The 17,144-nt window shown below is 38.4% G+C and overlaps 1 protein-coding gene across 5 annotated transcripts in view; it reads right to left on the bottom strand.

The window, feature by feature from the left end:
- PCGF3 (polycomb group ring finger 3) overlaps positions 1–16,886 on the bottom strand; it is a gene marked incomplete at its 5' end in the record, with an annotated part of 53,491 nt that extends 36,605 nt beyond the window's left edge. For 2 of the 5 annotated variants that reach the window (XM_080363086.1, XM_080363090.1), the window contains 4 exons: positions 11,279–11,336; positions 11,796–11,833; positions 12,287–12,402; positions 16,433–16,886. Of the gene's footprint in view, positions 1–11,278; positions 11,337–11,795; positions 11,834–12,286; positions 12,403–16,432 lie in introns of those variants that run through there. The other 3 variants (XM_080363087.1, XM_080363088.1, XM_080363089.1) reach the window with 3 other exon arrangements.
- Between the last annotated feature and the right edge of the window lie 258 nt (positions 16,887–17,144).

Here is a 17,144-nt window from a genome sequence, read left to right as displayed (position 1 = left end):
ATCTTTTGCCATTTTGAAGTAGAAAATATTTTTTCTTATCTGCCATCTAGCTGTCTTGATTAGCAGACCTTTAGAATTCCATCACTGTATTGTTCAAAGCAGCTCTTATTAGTTTCATTAAACCAGCATCTTCCATACAGGTGGTGCTGGGTTTTTTTTGGTGGTGCTTAGGGAGGCTTTGGGAATGACTCACGAATATGTGGAGAGTCTTCTGCTGGACTAATAAATTCACTTATTCACATTAAGGTAAAGCAGTACTTAAGAACGCTCCAGGTTAGAGGATGCACTGCACAGTGAAAACTGAACTTTGTTTGGCATCAGCAAGCCATTAGATTTTCTCCACAGCCTCTGAAAGCACATCCTTCAAAACTCTTAAGGTGCATTTCAGACACCTTTTCCAATTAAAAAAAGAGTTGTTCAGATCATGACTTGTTCCTGGTAGGTTTTGAAATAGTTCTAAGAGTATTGGAATGCAGAAAAATATGTATGTAACAGAAGTTTAAATTTTCTGCAAGATAACCTCGATTAAAATCAATGTCTGACTGGCCAGATTTGATCCTACTAAACCAGTTTTCCATTTCTGACAAAGAATCACTAGTTTAATTACATTCAAATTCCTCTTTATATTCTGCTATTTCCTTTGTTTATTGCTAAGGGTACAACAGTGTTTCCTATCAACATGCATTACAACCATTGATAAAACTGGGAAGAGGTCGTAAAGTGTCCGAGTTCATAAAGCTTTTAAAAATTCTATAAAAACACAGCTTCATCTCAGGAGTGAACTTCATTTCACTAATGAATATCACTACAATCTTCTCTGAATAAATTCTGGCTCATTATCAGCCATCAAAATCACTGCTAGGGGCAGCACACTTTTGAAGGAAAGACTATTCTTAACCTGAATACTACCACAGACTAAGTTTTGACAAAAATTTACATTTTTCATACACTGGAAGAATAGTCTCCAACATCCTGCTCACTGAGAATTTAGAGAGAGAAACCACAAGCCATTAAAAAGGCCCTTTGTTTCAACTCACCACACATGGATCAGACAGATATGAAGAGATCTCTGACTTCCAGTAATTAAAAGCTGGTAAAAAACAGCCTTGAAACTCAATGAATTACAAAGTCCTTTAAAACCAAAACTTCAGTGAGACTGTACTGACTGAACGCACATCACTTTTCGAACATTTAATATCCATGCACTGCAGGTAAAGTAATTGAGGACTTAATCACAGCCAAAACAGACCACAATCTTCATTCAAAAATTCTAATCCTAGGTACGATGAAAACATCTGGTTACATATATATGTCATATGTGATTCTACAATCCCAGAAACCAATCACTTATTAACAAAGACAAGGAAAAGTTATATGCCTAGTGAGTAACTGTATGGTAACCAAAGTATTGAGATTTTTGTACCTTTTATCTGAAGCAGTTACACATCTCTATCAGAAACAATTTTCCTATTCTCATGCAAATATTGCCTATTTTTTGAGAAAGACTGGATAAAGAATCTTCATATAGGAACCAAAGACAGCTACTCTTGGTATTTAGTAAAAGGCCTTTAAAAAAATCAGGTTTTCAGTCACTTGCCTCCTCATTCACTTGTCATTTACAGTGACAGCCCAGTAAAAAACAATAGTTGTCAAAACTGAAATCTGTAGTAGGAAGGCAGAAGCTAACAGCAAGTAAGAGGTAGGAAGGTGCTGAAATTCAGCTGAATGCACATTTTACCAACCATCACTTTTCTTTTTAATATCTCCACATAGTTTAAGACCAGAACACAGCACTTGACAGTTCATCAATCCAAACAATACTTAATGGTTTGAAATGATATCAAAAATTACAGATCCATGCCTTTGGTTAAAAAATTTCAGTGATCAAAGCTTTCAGCTTCACTGACCTGCCCAGTTACTGCCTCTGTACCGCTATGACAGAAGATGAGCAAATGTTGCTAGAATTGCCCCACACCTTGCAAATGGTTAACAGAAATTCTGTATTCTTTCTGGATTCAAATGTACACACAGTAACTTATATGAAGTTAGGTACCTATGAACTATACAAACCAAATGAAAAGGAGCCTTGCGAAATCTTTCTTCTTTTGTTCTTGAAACCTCAGGAGGGCTTTAAGATGCAGTCTGCTCACACTTCTATTGTCCTGGCATTCGGCTCTTTCAATATAAACTGAAGCAAGAATGTAACACAGTTATTCAGTCTTCTTTGAACTCTTGCTGCTGTAGCTTTCTTACCCTAGACACAATCCTAACTTTTCAGCTGACTGAATACGTGAAAACAAACTTGATAGTTAGCATTGTTGTTTTAGTATGAAATTATATAACAGCAACTTAACCAATAAAGCAAAACCTGTTCAGCCCTCCATATCTTCCAGTATTTGATTGCCTCAATTCTTACCTGGAAGTCTTGAAACTTCAGTTTTGAAAACATTTTTCCTCTTTAATTCTTTTTTTCTCTCTTAAATCAAATTGTTATGGTGAAGACATTGAGGAAAGGACACAAGACTGCAATACAAAATCAGGACCACCTGAGCTGGGATTTTCAGATGTTAAAATAGTGCAAAAGCACCAGAGGCTTGTATATGCTGCTGCAAGATTTTTCCTTGTTAAGGATATGGTAGAATGCACTATTGAAAGCTTCCTTTTTCTTAACAAGGAGATATACAAATCATTTCAATAATACATCAACCCATTAACAGTTGGAATAAAGTTATGCTTGTCAATCACTGCCAGCAGGAAAAACATTCATAACCTCTGAAGTTTACTCCAATAGACTGTAATTCTTTGTCAACATACCTGCAATGGCCAGGATTCATCATCTAAAATCTTCATTTCACCACTGTGGCATATTTTTCAAGTATCCAAGCAATCTCCTTTCATTATGTCTAAGAACATTTCACTTTATTTAATTTAAAGGAGTTTGCACTACTAGACATTGTGAGCCTAAAAGAAATAGTTAGCTTTGAGTGTTCACTAGTATAAAACCAACTGATTTTAAAAATCAAAATTGTATGGGTTTTAAGCATTTTATCAAATTTGGATACCACTAAATTTACAGCAGACAGCATTCTGCATGTACTTTATGTTTAGAGGGTACAAAGCATAGTGAGCACAAATAGCAGAGAACTTTGGCTTTATTATGAAAGGCATACAACTTTCTTTTAACTAGGTGTTAATGCAAAGGAAACAGAATCTGTTTTCACAGTGACCATTTTCCAAGTTTTATAGGAAACACCTGTTGCAACTACTAATTATTGCTTTAAGCCCTCAAGTATGACAGGAGAGGAGAGAGATACTCATATCACCTGCACTGATGCCATTTATGACAAAATCTAAGCAACACCAAATAGCACTGGCAGAGCCATTTTTCTTGACAAGACATTGTTAATTTTTATATTCAAATGTACACACGGTCACTTTCCAACATCACTGATTTTTACATTTCCATCAGCATAATGTAAAGAATCGGAGGGTGCCAAACAAGTTTTGAAGTCTAGTATACCTGCATCTTGATCTGCACTAGCTTAATGAAGCACTCAGACAACAGCCCATGCCAATCCTGTTCTGGCCTGCTATGTTTCTATTCCAAAACTCCCACTCTGCTATGCATATTTGCCTGTTTCCTTGAACAAACACACCAGTCTGAGCACACACTCAGCTCATTCAAGAAGCTTGCTCGGTCCAAAACTAGAATAGAATTATATCATTGCCCTAACACTCCCAAGTAGAGAATATCTTATCAGGTGATAAACCCCCACATCAGTACATATTTACTTCTCATGGATAAAACTGACAACCCAACTGACAAGACAATCCAACCCAATTCAACACCATTTTACCTGCTAAAAGCTTGATTATTTTTAATAAGCAGGAACACAATAGTGCTAATATTTGGAGACAACATAATAACAACTGACTTCTCCTTTATGAGGACTTGCCGTTTTCTTCACTAAATACCCTGGACTGTGTCAAGTAAACTACTAAAATATATTAGTCCTAGACTGAAAAAATCTAAAGTCAAAAGTTTCAAGTTTTCAGTAAGACAAGAATTCTCATTTCTACTTCTTTGATTAGTAGAATCTTTAACATAGATGAAATATTAGGAACTTAAGTATTTTTAAAACAAAATTAATCTTAAGTTCAGTAAGCTTATGAAAGTAGAGAGTAATACCCAAAGTAGCCAATTCTATCTTTTCAGGTGCTTTTAGGGAGAAATGTACAATAGTTCATATATAAATTTCAGCTTAAATGTCTTAGAAGATAAACATATTATTAAAAACTACTTTGTTCACAACAGTATCATGGAACTTTTCATATCGTACTAAGAAGCTCTTAGCCCAAATTATGTCACCTAACTTTCCGCCAAGCCAAACTGCTGCTTGTTGCATAGAATGGTTTAGGTTTAAAGTGACCCTAAAGATCATCTAATTCCAACTCCCCTCGCATGGGAGGGGACATCTTCCACCAGACCAGGTTGCTCAAAGCCCCATTCAACATGGCCTTGGACACTTCCAGGGACGGGGCATCCACAACTTCTCCAGGGAATGTGTTCCAGTGCCTCACCACCCTCATAGTTTCTTCCTAATATCTAATCTAAATCTACGCTCTTTCAGTTTTAAGCCATTACTCCCTGTCCTATTACTACATGCCCTTGCAAAAAGTCCCTCTGAGATTTCTAGTACCCTTTAGGTACTGAAGGCTGCTATAATGTCTCCCCAGAGTCTTCTTCAGGCTGAACAGCTGCAACTCTCTTAGCCTTTCTTCATAGCACATGTGCTCCAGCCCTCTGATCATCTTTGTGGCCGTCCTCTAGACTCATTCCAACAGGTTAATGTCCTTCTTCTGTTTGCTGTCATCTTCTCTCTCTCCTTCCACAAGCAATATCCATAACAAAATACCAGGAGAAAATCATCACTTACTAGAGAGGCTGTGTTTGTTGTGAAGCAGAATCGTCTCTTATTCTACCACTCTTCTTTAGTGTGAGCCCTATAGGCTTCATGCAGCACACATTTCTCATGGTAAGCCATTCAAGTATCATCCATTACATGTGACAAATTTCCCTTGAAAGACAGTGGACAGCCAGGCACAATGCTGAAGGCCCAACAGGCATTTCTATCAACCTGCAACAGAGCAGCTGAACTGTTAAAACCCTGTGAGGCCCTCTATTCCACAACTGTGCAAAAAACCCTTAGGGCCATTTGCCTTCTGCAGAATCAACGGCAATAGTTAAGCAGTTGTCAGCCCTAGAAAGGCAGGGAAAAATCAACTTGCACAAAGCAAGTGTGCTCAGCAGAACTCTCCTTTTCTCCTGTTTTACCCACTGAAAAATAGGCTACAACATAAACAGCACTTAAAATAAAGGTTAATGGTTGAGAGGATCAGGAAAGAAGTGGGAACGTTCAACATGTAATAGAAAGGAATGTGAAAATCAGTAGATCGAACAAACGAGGAGGAAAAGGAAAGTTTTTCTCCAAGAAGAAAATTAAACACTGGAATGGAGTCTAGTTTACTATGTGGGGGATTTTTAATTCTTTCCCATTTATGATGACATAGACTATAATGACATGGAAAAAACCTGCCATCATGCAATAAGCACAAAAAACATTCCTCTAGTACAGTAATTCTAGCTTTTTCAGCTCTTGACTTATTTTGACAAGCTGACCATACCACTTTTACCATACTAAAACAGAACAAGAACATAAAGAGCAGCCTTAGACTGCTGATATTCTAACCCAGCCATCTTAATAGCTAAAAAGCTGTAAAGATAAAGAACTGTTAAGTGCATTAACTTTATTCATTAGAAGCAGCAAACAGCACAGAAATTTAGAAGTTATCTTTTACCAAAACACAGAAGACATTCATAACTACATTTCACCAGCCATATGTCTTGTAGTCCATATCTTCTGAACTCATCTTAATATGTTTGTACTGGAGCTGGTCACATTGCATACGGGAAAGACTTCACCTCACACTTTTGGCAGGCTTAATAAAATCATGAAAGTGACATGAGCCCAGTATCTCCAAAATGTCCTTAAATTGCTATGTGTGCTCATGTAAAACAAATACTACATTTTCAAGTCAGAATGCAGAAGTCAGCATTCTCAAGTACCTGTCTAGCTGACCACCAAACTATTTTTTTTTTAAGTTTTGTTTTGGGTTTGTGGTTTTGGTTTTTTTTTTGGTTTTTTTTTTGGGGGGGAGGGCGAGGGGAGAAGGAGGTAGAGCATGGGGTTTGGGTTTCCTTTGTCTTTTAAGAACTGAAACAATTATCCTTTTCCAACCCAACCCCATTGCAAATGATTGATGAATGCTCCAACTTTCCAGTTCAAAAAGGTTCACAACATTCTCAAAAAAATAACAGTGTTTGAAAACTGAAACTTGTAGAAAGAATTATATCTTTAAAGCCCTCACATTCCATTTATTTTCATTTCCTCATCATCATTAGATCTAGTGTTCTGCATGTGTGTAGGAAGGGAGTGAAGAAATTAAATGTCTAGCTTTTTGGGGTTTTGTTGTTGTTGTTGTTTGTTTCAATTTTTTTATTATTATTTTTATTTTACGTTTCACTGGTCATGTTGCAGTAAGGAAAGGTTTCCAAAATGTAACTGTTAAGACATTTTTGAAACTGCATAATCTAATAACATGTCACAGTTCAAGAAAACCTCACAGAACACACAGAACATCATTCAATCATTCTAAACTTTGCATTAAAGTCAATATTCTGCTAACCCTGACCAAAAAGCAGAGCAACACTATTAGAACACCACTGTCTTGTCTATCAGTCCTAACACTGCAACATGACACTGGTTTAAGGGACAAAGGCCCTTGACAGAAAAATCCAGTGGAAAACAACAGCATTGGAGGATTCAGCACTTATAAAACTAAATTATTGGCTGTGACCTAATCACTCCTATGACCTGCTGCAGTAGATGCATTTCCCCCAGCCCCATCATCCACCAGAAACTGCTAGACCAATAGACCACTATGGTCACGCACACGCACCCTGGTCAACAGACAGGGCTCTTGCCTAATGAGACACCTCAGCTAAGAGAAGTTTCTGGACCACTACCATAAATAACCACAGCTCAGAATCAACTACGGTATAAACAGAGCCTGCTGGAGACCCTATTTTGAGTTTGCCTTCCTTGGAGCAGCGGGTCTGCAGCTGAAGATTCTCCTCCTTAGGCTGGCCCTCAAGGAAAGTTCCTTGAGAACTGAGATACCTTGCCTTATTAGTAAATGACCTTCTGGGTACCCTTAAGGGTCCTCACTTTGTAAGAGGGGGAAGACGTGCATTTTGAATCATCACTCTAGAGTTTTGGGATCTGATCACTTGATTCTGAATCAGCTGTGTGGTAACTGAACTCCTAACCGGTATCACAGAATCAGAGAATGTTAGGGATTGGAAGGGACCTCAAAAGATCATCTAGTCCAATACGCCTGCCGGAGCAGAAACACCTAGATGAGGTTACACAGGAAGGCGTCCAGGAGGGTTTTCAATGTCTCCAGAGCAGGAGACTCCACAAGTCCCCTGGGCAGCCTATTTTATAACATTGTCAGTGTGCTGAATAATTTTGGATAAACTTGCTTCTAGCTGGTTTTCCATTGAAGAGTTATGATTAAAGTTGGTTTGGAGCTTATCACCTGCCTAAACCAATTCCGGGGTGCCTCTGTGACACCTGTGACCTGACTTTCGCTGTTCCATTATAACAGAGAAAATTTGCTGAGCAACAGGCATGAGCTGAAAGGTCTAACTTGTTAGGGAAACAAAATAATCTTACCACGATACTAGTTTCACTTATATAAGGGCTTTGACAGCTTCATTTCTGCAGTGTTAGAAATTACTGGTTCTAACTGCCCACACCTTTTTCTGGAGAAGGCCACCTCAAAGCAAAAATTCCTTACACATCAGGTGTTTATTTTAACAGTACAGAATATTAGTACAAACCACTGATGAAGGTAGCTTTATGCCCATACAGGCTCAATGTAGCAGAAGAGCAAGGGGAAACTCTTCAGGAAAACAAGCAGATAGAATAAGAGCTAGATCAACGAACTTGTCTGTCAGCCATATATCTCAAGTGCTTACTAATGTATGGTCTAAGAACAGATCACCCAAATGACAGTATGAATTTCCCTTCTTATGTTCAGTAATACTTACACTTTAATAAGGAGTAGCCATGAAAATGTTCTCTAAATTGCCAAATACCAACAGCTTAACTGAATCTTAGACAACGTAAGCAACTACCAGTTTCCCTTACTACAATTTAGCACCTGCTACAGTACATATTCCAGTTAGCAAGAGAAATTACCTGCCTACTCAAAAGAAGTTTCCCTTTCCAGGCCTGCACATAGTCATTTTGTCACATGCTCAAGGTCTGTCTCTCTAAAGTCACAAGTATAGAAAACATATCTTTGAATAGTACAAAAGTTAAATTGCTCTTCCTTATCCAGTCACGGTAATGATACTCTACAGCCTCTGGGGGAGTTTAGTTTTAGCCCATAAATGAGTTGAATACACACTCTGCACTTAAGTCTTAGCACTAAACTCCTCAGATTCCCTTAAAACAAGGCAGATATCAGCTTTTATAGGAAAGGGAAGAATGTTGGTGAAAATAAAGTTGAAACAGAAAATCAACAGCTAAGCTGTTATCTCTTTCAAACTTGAAGTAAATCAAACCAGCACTAACAGACAGATGAAATACTGTAATAGCCCTAATAAAAAATAAAATCAGTAGTGTAGTTCTCTTCAATCATGAGCACTAGCAAAGTATTTCAGGGGAAAAAAGTTCATTCTTTTCATTTTGGATTCAAGCTGGGAAAAGAGAGACCTGAATTTTTTTCCATTTGCATGCTAAAATTTCAATGTCTGCAGATGGCAATAATGGATGATAACTTAACACAGGAAGCATTAAGTAGCTAATGAATCCAGAGAAGCTAAAACAGCTCATTTTGTCTTCACTCTTCCAGTGAATATATCTTACAGTTACATCAGGCCTATTAATCGAGGCTACAGAAGAGCAATCTGGAAGGTTTTCACTTATCCTTACACTCTGTGTTTCCATATTCTAAAGATAAATCTCCATGACACTTTCCAGTCATCACAAGAAATTAAACTCAATGTCAACTCATGCTTGTGACTGGGCAATAAAAGCCTCGACAGAGCAGTGGTTTTGGAAGTCTACTTCTAGTTCCACTAAGCAAGTCATTTGACCCATGTGGTGGAGCGATGAAGGGAGGAACTGAAACATGGGGAGAGAATGTACTTTCCCTTCCCAAAGAGAAGTACCAAAATATTTCATTTGAAGACCATAATCCATTTATATAATTGATCACAAAGTGGCTTATATACAGAGTTAGGCCTACACCTATTTGTGTCCCATTTCAAGGATAATTTCAGTAAAAAGTAAAAAAGGCCATTTTGTCCAAACAAAATGAAAACAGAACAAGGTGTTATCCTCTCTCTAACACTTTGTCCAAATTCAAAGCATTTCTAGTCATAAAATCATAATCGTGCATCCCATGAGCTATTATCATCTGGACACTATAACCTTACATAATTTTAATAACTTCTGCAGATAAGAGCAAACATTCCTGATAAATTCTGGTGGTAGCATCTTAGATTATGCCTAAAAAGGTTAATTAAAAATTACTGCAACTAATACAGTACCTTTTGCACCTACATATTTCAAAGATAGTCACAAGTGCCAAGATTCACTTAATACCATGTCGATAAACATACACAGACTACTTCTGGTAACTTGGGTCAAATCTTGAAAGAATCTCATATGCAAAAAAGTGAACTGAAGAAAATTAGCTCCACCCAGATGGCTTTTTATCTGGTCCAGTGCCATTTATGCTACTTCAGATATAAGACTATACAAATCTAGACTAGTTTTCTTGTGGACAACTGTCAAAATAAGATGTTTAAGTTAAGCGTTTTATGAATATAAACAAAAGTATTTTCTGAAATTTCCATAGAATTACCTGATCTTGGGAGGGATCTCTACCTCATTCTAGCCAGTCAAGAAATAGAAGTACAAGATTAGAAACACAAGATTAATAAATTAGTATGCAAATAAAATACTTACTCTAGTGCCACCAAGCATATTGCTACCATTAACAAGGATGTTATTTAAAAACAACTTTCAATTAAACTGTTCCTGCTCAACAGAAGACTGAAAATCTTGGTAAAATAAGGAATTATCACAGTATTTCAAATAGACTAGATTTTATATTTCACTGGAGGAAAAGACACAGATTGTAGCAATGAACTTCAGAATCTGGAAGTACAGATTCAAGGTAAGGTAATGCCAGTTTATCACATCCAAACACATTAAATACATTGGGAGAAGAGCACTGGGAAGGAAAACACATATATGAATTTTCCAGGGGGAAAAACAAACAAACAACCAAACACCAAACAGGCATCTCTTCACAATTTGTCTGAAAACAGTATAAGCAGAGATCAAATAACTTTATTTTACCAAGATTTTAACTAAACATCTGTGAACTAATCATCATGACAACCCAAGAAAAAAGCACAGTCTTCAAGCATAAATAGATTTAAGATTCAAGGCTGCTTTGCAATAAAGAAACTGCTAAAGGAAAAGGCAGTTTAGTTACTTATTTTATTCAACAAATGAAATAAATCCATGCAGCTGTTCCCAAAAATGGTAAATGTATATCTCTAAACCTGACAGATTTCACTCACAGAGTATTTTTACTACATTGTTTCCACACCAACACAAAAAAACTTTCCACAACTTCAGATTTTTGCAGAGAAGAGCAACTTGCACTGATGGATAAGAAATTCCAAGTGCACATTTCACAAGTGGTGATGTTGTGTGTGCTTTTCCCTGAAGAAGATTCAGGAAAAAGTACGTAAAGTACCAGCTAGTACAATGCTAAAGCAAGAAAGACTTAAGAGAATCGCTTCCTGTGGCACAGCAGCTAGGGACCTTGCATAAGTGTGGACAGAACTGATCAGGCAAACACTGTACACCAGTTTGGGCTCCACACCTTAGAAGAAAGAAATAATTCAAAAATGGAAAGAAAAGCATTTCAAGCATTAAGAAGATTGATGCTATTACAGTGAGTTAGCAATCTCTTAAAGTGAGGAAATAGTATTAAAAGTATCTTTAACAGATTTAATAAAATTCAGGGTTTGAAATATTAAAAATTCATTTAGAAACAAGGGCATATGTATTTTCAGCAGTGTGCATTTTAGGTACTTAGACAAGCTCACAAAAAAATCCCTTACCTCTTGCTTATTTTGAATCCTCAAATCAAGATCGGAGTCCTCGTGTCTAGAACATGCTCTATATTTTAGGAAAAAAAAAAATTAAAAAACACCCAGTTATTGTCACAGTGAAATAGTATGAAATACAATAATCCAAAACATAGGTGTTAAGATCCCAGTCCATTTTCACCCAGGACACAACTTTAACTTCCAAATGTGTTTATGTCTAAATGATTTTTGAGATAAGTCACCTTGAATGAACAAAGAATGCCACTAATTTAAAAAAAAAAAAAAAAAATCCCATTCCCCAAATAGATTCTGCTGATTGCCACTGCTCAGTATGATAAATTCGTTACAATAAAAATAAACATTTTGTCTAGTAAGTTTAAATAAATTTGGCAATGTCCTTCAACTAAGTGATCAACTGACCCATAGCTGTCATTTTGCTAATCTGTTTACTTCAATAGTTCAGGTACAACAAGAAATGTCAGAGACAATTACTCAGAATTAAAGAATATATTAGTGAGCTGTACTGTACCTTTCAGCTTGTTCTTTCAGGTGACAAACTAGAAAAAGCTGTAAAGCACAACACATTACTTGAAAAATCAGCAAACACTGCACTGGCAATGCTTACATATTTTCATGAATACACAACATTTATGGTTACAAACATTATATTTGCATGCCCACTGCAAGATAAAGTAGCAGAGATGAACTCTTCTGGCATAACACCACACATAATGCACAAAAGATTTCTATTATATTCAGTAACATCACAACGACTATGTTATAATCAACTAAAGAAAGTATCATACACTCACTGTTAGGTTATGCAGAGTGAAAAGAAAGTTCTTAACTAAAGCTGAAAAAGTTGACAAAGACAGCCACTTGCAAGTCAGCCAATAAAATGATACTCATTGTAGCAACCAGAAAAACAAAACAAAACAAAACAAAAAACACTTTCTTAACTAAGCAAATACTGCACAGCACACTCTCACCCACACACCACCTACAAAGAATGCTTCCTACCTTAAATCAAAATGAATTTATGCTATTCACAAGGCACAGACTTCTTCACTTTCTGACAGTAAGGATAGCCTCAGTTTCAAACGAGAAGAATTCTTATTGCTGCCAAAACACAAGCCCTTTGAATGTATAAAAATTTCTAAGTTATAGTCAGTCACAGGCTCAGAACACAAAATAGTTATCTGTTAATATTAACCTAAATGTATGTCTGTAGGGATAACAATAAGTCTCCTTGTCACTTCACAGAGATGGAAAACAATTGTAGAGCTAGTTTAAGTAAGTTCTTCCACTAGCAGCAAAACTACAAACAAGCTTGGTTTTCTTACACTTGCACATTTCTTCCTTACAATCTTACCCTGCATCATAGTAAAGCCAACACACATTTCAGTTATCTCCAGTTCTTCCCCCCAACCACTCAACAATTTCCCCCACCGGCTCTGTCAAAATTGTGATTTGATAAAGAGACAGTCATAACTGTGAGAGCAGTCATCTTTTTGGCACAAAGAACAAGTATTAATAACTTGAGCTCACCACACTTCATCATTCCCCCTACTTTTGAATGATCTGTACTACTCCCTACTTTTGAACATGTGCTATGTTTTACAAATGAATAAAAAGACCCTTAAGTTCTTATGTATAGTATGAAGTTTATACTAACATAAAGCAGTGTTTCTGATTAAGGAAAAAAAAAATAAGGAAGAAAAGAAAAAGGGGAAAGAGTATCATTAATCAGCACAATGCAGTTTTATTTCTTCCTACAATGCTGGCTCTGCAATACCATTGCAAGACTTCAGGTTTCTGCAGTAGCAAAATTCAATCAAACTTTCAATAGCAAGTAAGGCTTTCAGTTTCACTAATTCTCACATACTGACTAGTTCGCATCACTCATTTTCATAGTCTGTTGACTTATTCAGTAAAATTAACCTGAGAATATCTAATTCAGATATAACCACCAAGTTTTTTCTTGGATCTTCAGAGCAATTATAGAACAAACCACTATTAACAGTGTGTCTTCAGTTACATATCACAATAGCAAAGAGTGCTTTTAACACAGAACAACCCATTTCTCTCTTCCTTTTTATTGCATTTATGAATTCCACATATTAGATAAACTTACAGTCTAGTAGACCAAGCTTGTATTTTAAAAAGGGAGGTGCAAGGAATAAACAACTATAATTTTACTTCAAGACATAGCTCCAAAACAAGTCTAGTATAAGCTAAGAGGCATGAACCGCTTCTGCCTGACTTTTAACCTACTCCAATCAAACTGCCCTAAAAAGGTTTTCTCCATATTTCCTTTAAATGTTACATCATATCTAACCTAGCAAATTGGAGTAGTTTCAACCATTGTTAAACACCCTTACTAGCAATGACAAAAAGACAACAGAGTTTAAACTACTAAACTCTCAGGAATGCCAGCAGTTCTAAATTCATTGCATCTCCAAACACCATTATCCAAACAAGCTTCCATTTAATAATTCTGCTTCCACATGTGTACAAATTAAGACAGTAGATCCAAAACAGAGAGAAAATGTTTGGTTTATAACATACAAGGTCTCATTACTCTTTCTGTAAGCTGGTATCATCTCATAACACAGTAGTTGAAAAGTGAAACAATATCAACATGCATGATTTCAAAGCATTGTATCCACATCTACTTTGTAGGTCATACCTAGCTTAGACCTTCAATGAAAATGCTTCTGCTTCTTACAGAGTTTCCCAGAAAGTTCAGAAATCTAATATAGAATTATTTCAGTCCTGGGAGATGATTACCTGACAAAGGCTTCAAAGGCCACCTAGATTAAACAGTCACATTGGAAAAAAGAAATGGAAGTTATTAAAGCAAATATACAAAGGTCCTTAGTAAGAAGGCTTACCAATATCTCAAATATAAAGCTTAGAGACTACTTCCTCTAAATCATGTAGGTAGTCAGGTGAAGTAACAGTAGGTTTGGCAGCTGGAGCAACTAGAAGCTACACTTTACAGTTTCTTAGCAGCTGAAGTCTTCCATATCATGGTAGTTAATTTCTGCCATTCTAGGCATTAGTATTAGGCTAGCATAATCACAAACTTTAAGCCAGCTTTAACACAACATTTGCAAGTGTTCAGTCTAGATTTTCTACGGTGACAGCAAAGTAACAAGCTCAAGCTGGCTAGATCGGCTCACAAAAAGAATTCAAACAGAATTTCCTCAAAAAGTGGCTTACAAAACGCTTTACAATTTATTTCCAAGCTTTCTGTTGTGGTACCCTTATGCATCTCTCTAGAAAACCACCTGACACTTTTCAGATGCAGCCTACATGATCTCACCAAGTACCTTCAGTTCTGCACAGGTTCTCTGAACAACATTATAAAGTATCTACTAGTACAACTTAAACTGAAATAGTAAAGCTACTGGAACGGTACAAGGTTTCTATTTCTATTCACTCTGTCACCAACTAAAGAATTTTACAAATTGCAGAGCATCTTTATGAAATACATGATAAGTATCACAGTTCAGATTCTTATCTGATCTGCCACTAAAAGAATTAATACAAAATTCATAAGTGTAGTACCTAAAAATAGTACATAATAATTTTTAAAAAGCACACTACCTAGTATTAAAAAGACCATAACAACATATTTAGCATATGCCTAGTATGCCTAGTTATCCGTGTGGTATAAAGAAAACCAAATTACAATGGAAGATATATACATAGGATGCTTCTTAAACATAAGGTTCATCTCAACTTTGCAATTCAAACCTTTTCATCCATATATTTAATTATTTTGTAAAACTCTGGAAGATAATTATGTAGGATTACTTTTAAAAATACCAAACAAAATACTTCCAGAAGAACATTCCGGGTCATATAGAGATAATAAACCAGAATTTCTTGAACTGTTTTCTCAGAGGCATGTATTTCATACAGAAGGTAGGAAACACCTAAACAGATTTGACACAAAGCGTACATAGAGTGATACTTTCGTAAAATTACAAAGAAACAAACCAACAACAACAAAACCAAACATGAAGTAACAAAAGAACATCCAAGTACTTAATAAACTATAATAATCAAACTTCCTGTGAGCCTTACTAATGTCAGGACATGCTAAATTTTCCACACAGGACACTCTGAAGTAATACCTGACACTTTCAGACTAAAAGAGACCAAATCTGACAGCACCACAACTCACTAAAACCTAGTGGATGAGTAAACAATCAGAATTTTGTAATATCAAATATATATATGTATACATGTATATGTGTGTGTGTACATATATCCTTAGACCTTAAACCAACTCAAACCACAAGCGTTCTACACCTGCAAGTATCACTTCTTTTCCTATTTCTCACAAGACTTAAAATCCCATATGCCACTTAGATACACAGCACTGAAGACACATACCCGTGCAGCCGACGTCATACACATGAGGGCCATGTCTATACCCTTTCCAGCAAGTTATCTCCACCACCACCCACCCCTCAAAGCGACCCCTACTCCCAAAACCGTGGGGTTTTGGAGTCCTGCAAACTCACACCTGAAGCGGGGGAAGAATCCAGGGACAACTCTGAACAGCTCCACCTACGCCAGCCCCCACAGGCAGGACTGCCTTGTCCGCAGCTGAGCTGCCCCAGGCTCCTCCACACCACAAGGTAGGAAGGGGTGGAGTGAGGGATGTCAAGAGTTTCCTTTCCCCCAGAAGAGCCACCTTCCCCTAAGGCGAGGAGGGGTAGCTGAGAAGGACAAGCACAGCCGCTCCGCTGACCCATAGAAGACCCCCCTGCTTCGGGAGGGGTGTTTGGAGAGGGGAAGCCCCACATGAAACATCCCCCACCCCCCAAACATACAGCGTGTTTGTAGCAGCACGGAAAGTTCAAGCACAGCCCTCCTTCCCCAAATCCCGGACACCTGGGGGGCAAAAGGCCCGCTCCTCCGCAGCCCCCACCACCTTGGAGCAGAAACGGCCCCGCACCCAAGCACACGGGAGGCCCTCCACAGCCCCCCACAGCACATAGATCGAAGGGGGGTGGCAGATCTGCCCCGCCCCCAGGACACTCGTCTGGCCTCACACAGCCCGTGGCCGCGATAGTGGAGCGAGGGAAGGCCGAGACCTCGGTCCTGACACCGGCGGATCCCCATGCCACGCCGCGGACCCGAACTGACCTGACCGGGGAGAGGCGACGCCGTGTCCGTTGGCGGGGGAGGGACGCGATCTTCTCTCGGGGCTGGCGGGGTATTTTCCTCCTTGCTACCGATCCTCCGCTCCACGGCCCGTCCCTCCCCGGCCGCCACCACAGAGAAAACGCAGAGGACGCGAGTGTGGTAACGCGAGACAGAGGAAAACACCAGTCCCTCTTTCCGTTCTCCAGCCAAAAAATTAAAACAAAACAAAGCCAAAACCAAACAAAGACACACCAAAAACAAAAAAGAGAAAAGGCAGGGAAGATAAAATTAAAAGGGTCGTCCCAGAGTTTAAAACAAAGAGGCGGAAATAGCCGACCGCGGCCCGAGCGGAGCCGAGCGGGGGCGCCGTCCTCAGGGCGCATGCGCATGGGGCTCTCACCCGGGCACGACTCAGGCTCCCCCTCCCCGAGGAGCCGGGCTGGCCCATGCGCGCCCCCCGGCCCTCGCCGCGCACACGTGCCGTGGACGGGTGGGAGCCGGCCGCGGTGTTCGCTGTGCTTGGCAGCCTCCGGCCGTCCTGGGAGCCCGGACCGAAGGGCCACAGGATGATATCCGGGTCCGGGGGGGTGCCCAACCTTGAGAAATCAGCTGAACTTGTGATCAAGATGAGGTTTAATGAATTTGAGGTACTTTTTGGTGGGGTATGGCTCTCCAGTGGTCCCAGCTGTCTTGTGTTTCAGAGTTTTCCTCA

Source organism: Nesoenas mayeri (genome assembly GCF_963082525.1).
Source record: "Nesoenas mayeri genome assembly, chromosome: Z".
Lineage (NCBI taxonomy): Eukaryota > Metazoa > Chordata > Aves > Columbiformes > Columbidae > Nesoenas > Nesoenas mayeri.
This window is presented reverse-complemented; position numbering and strand designations above follow the sequence as displayed.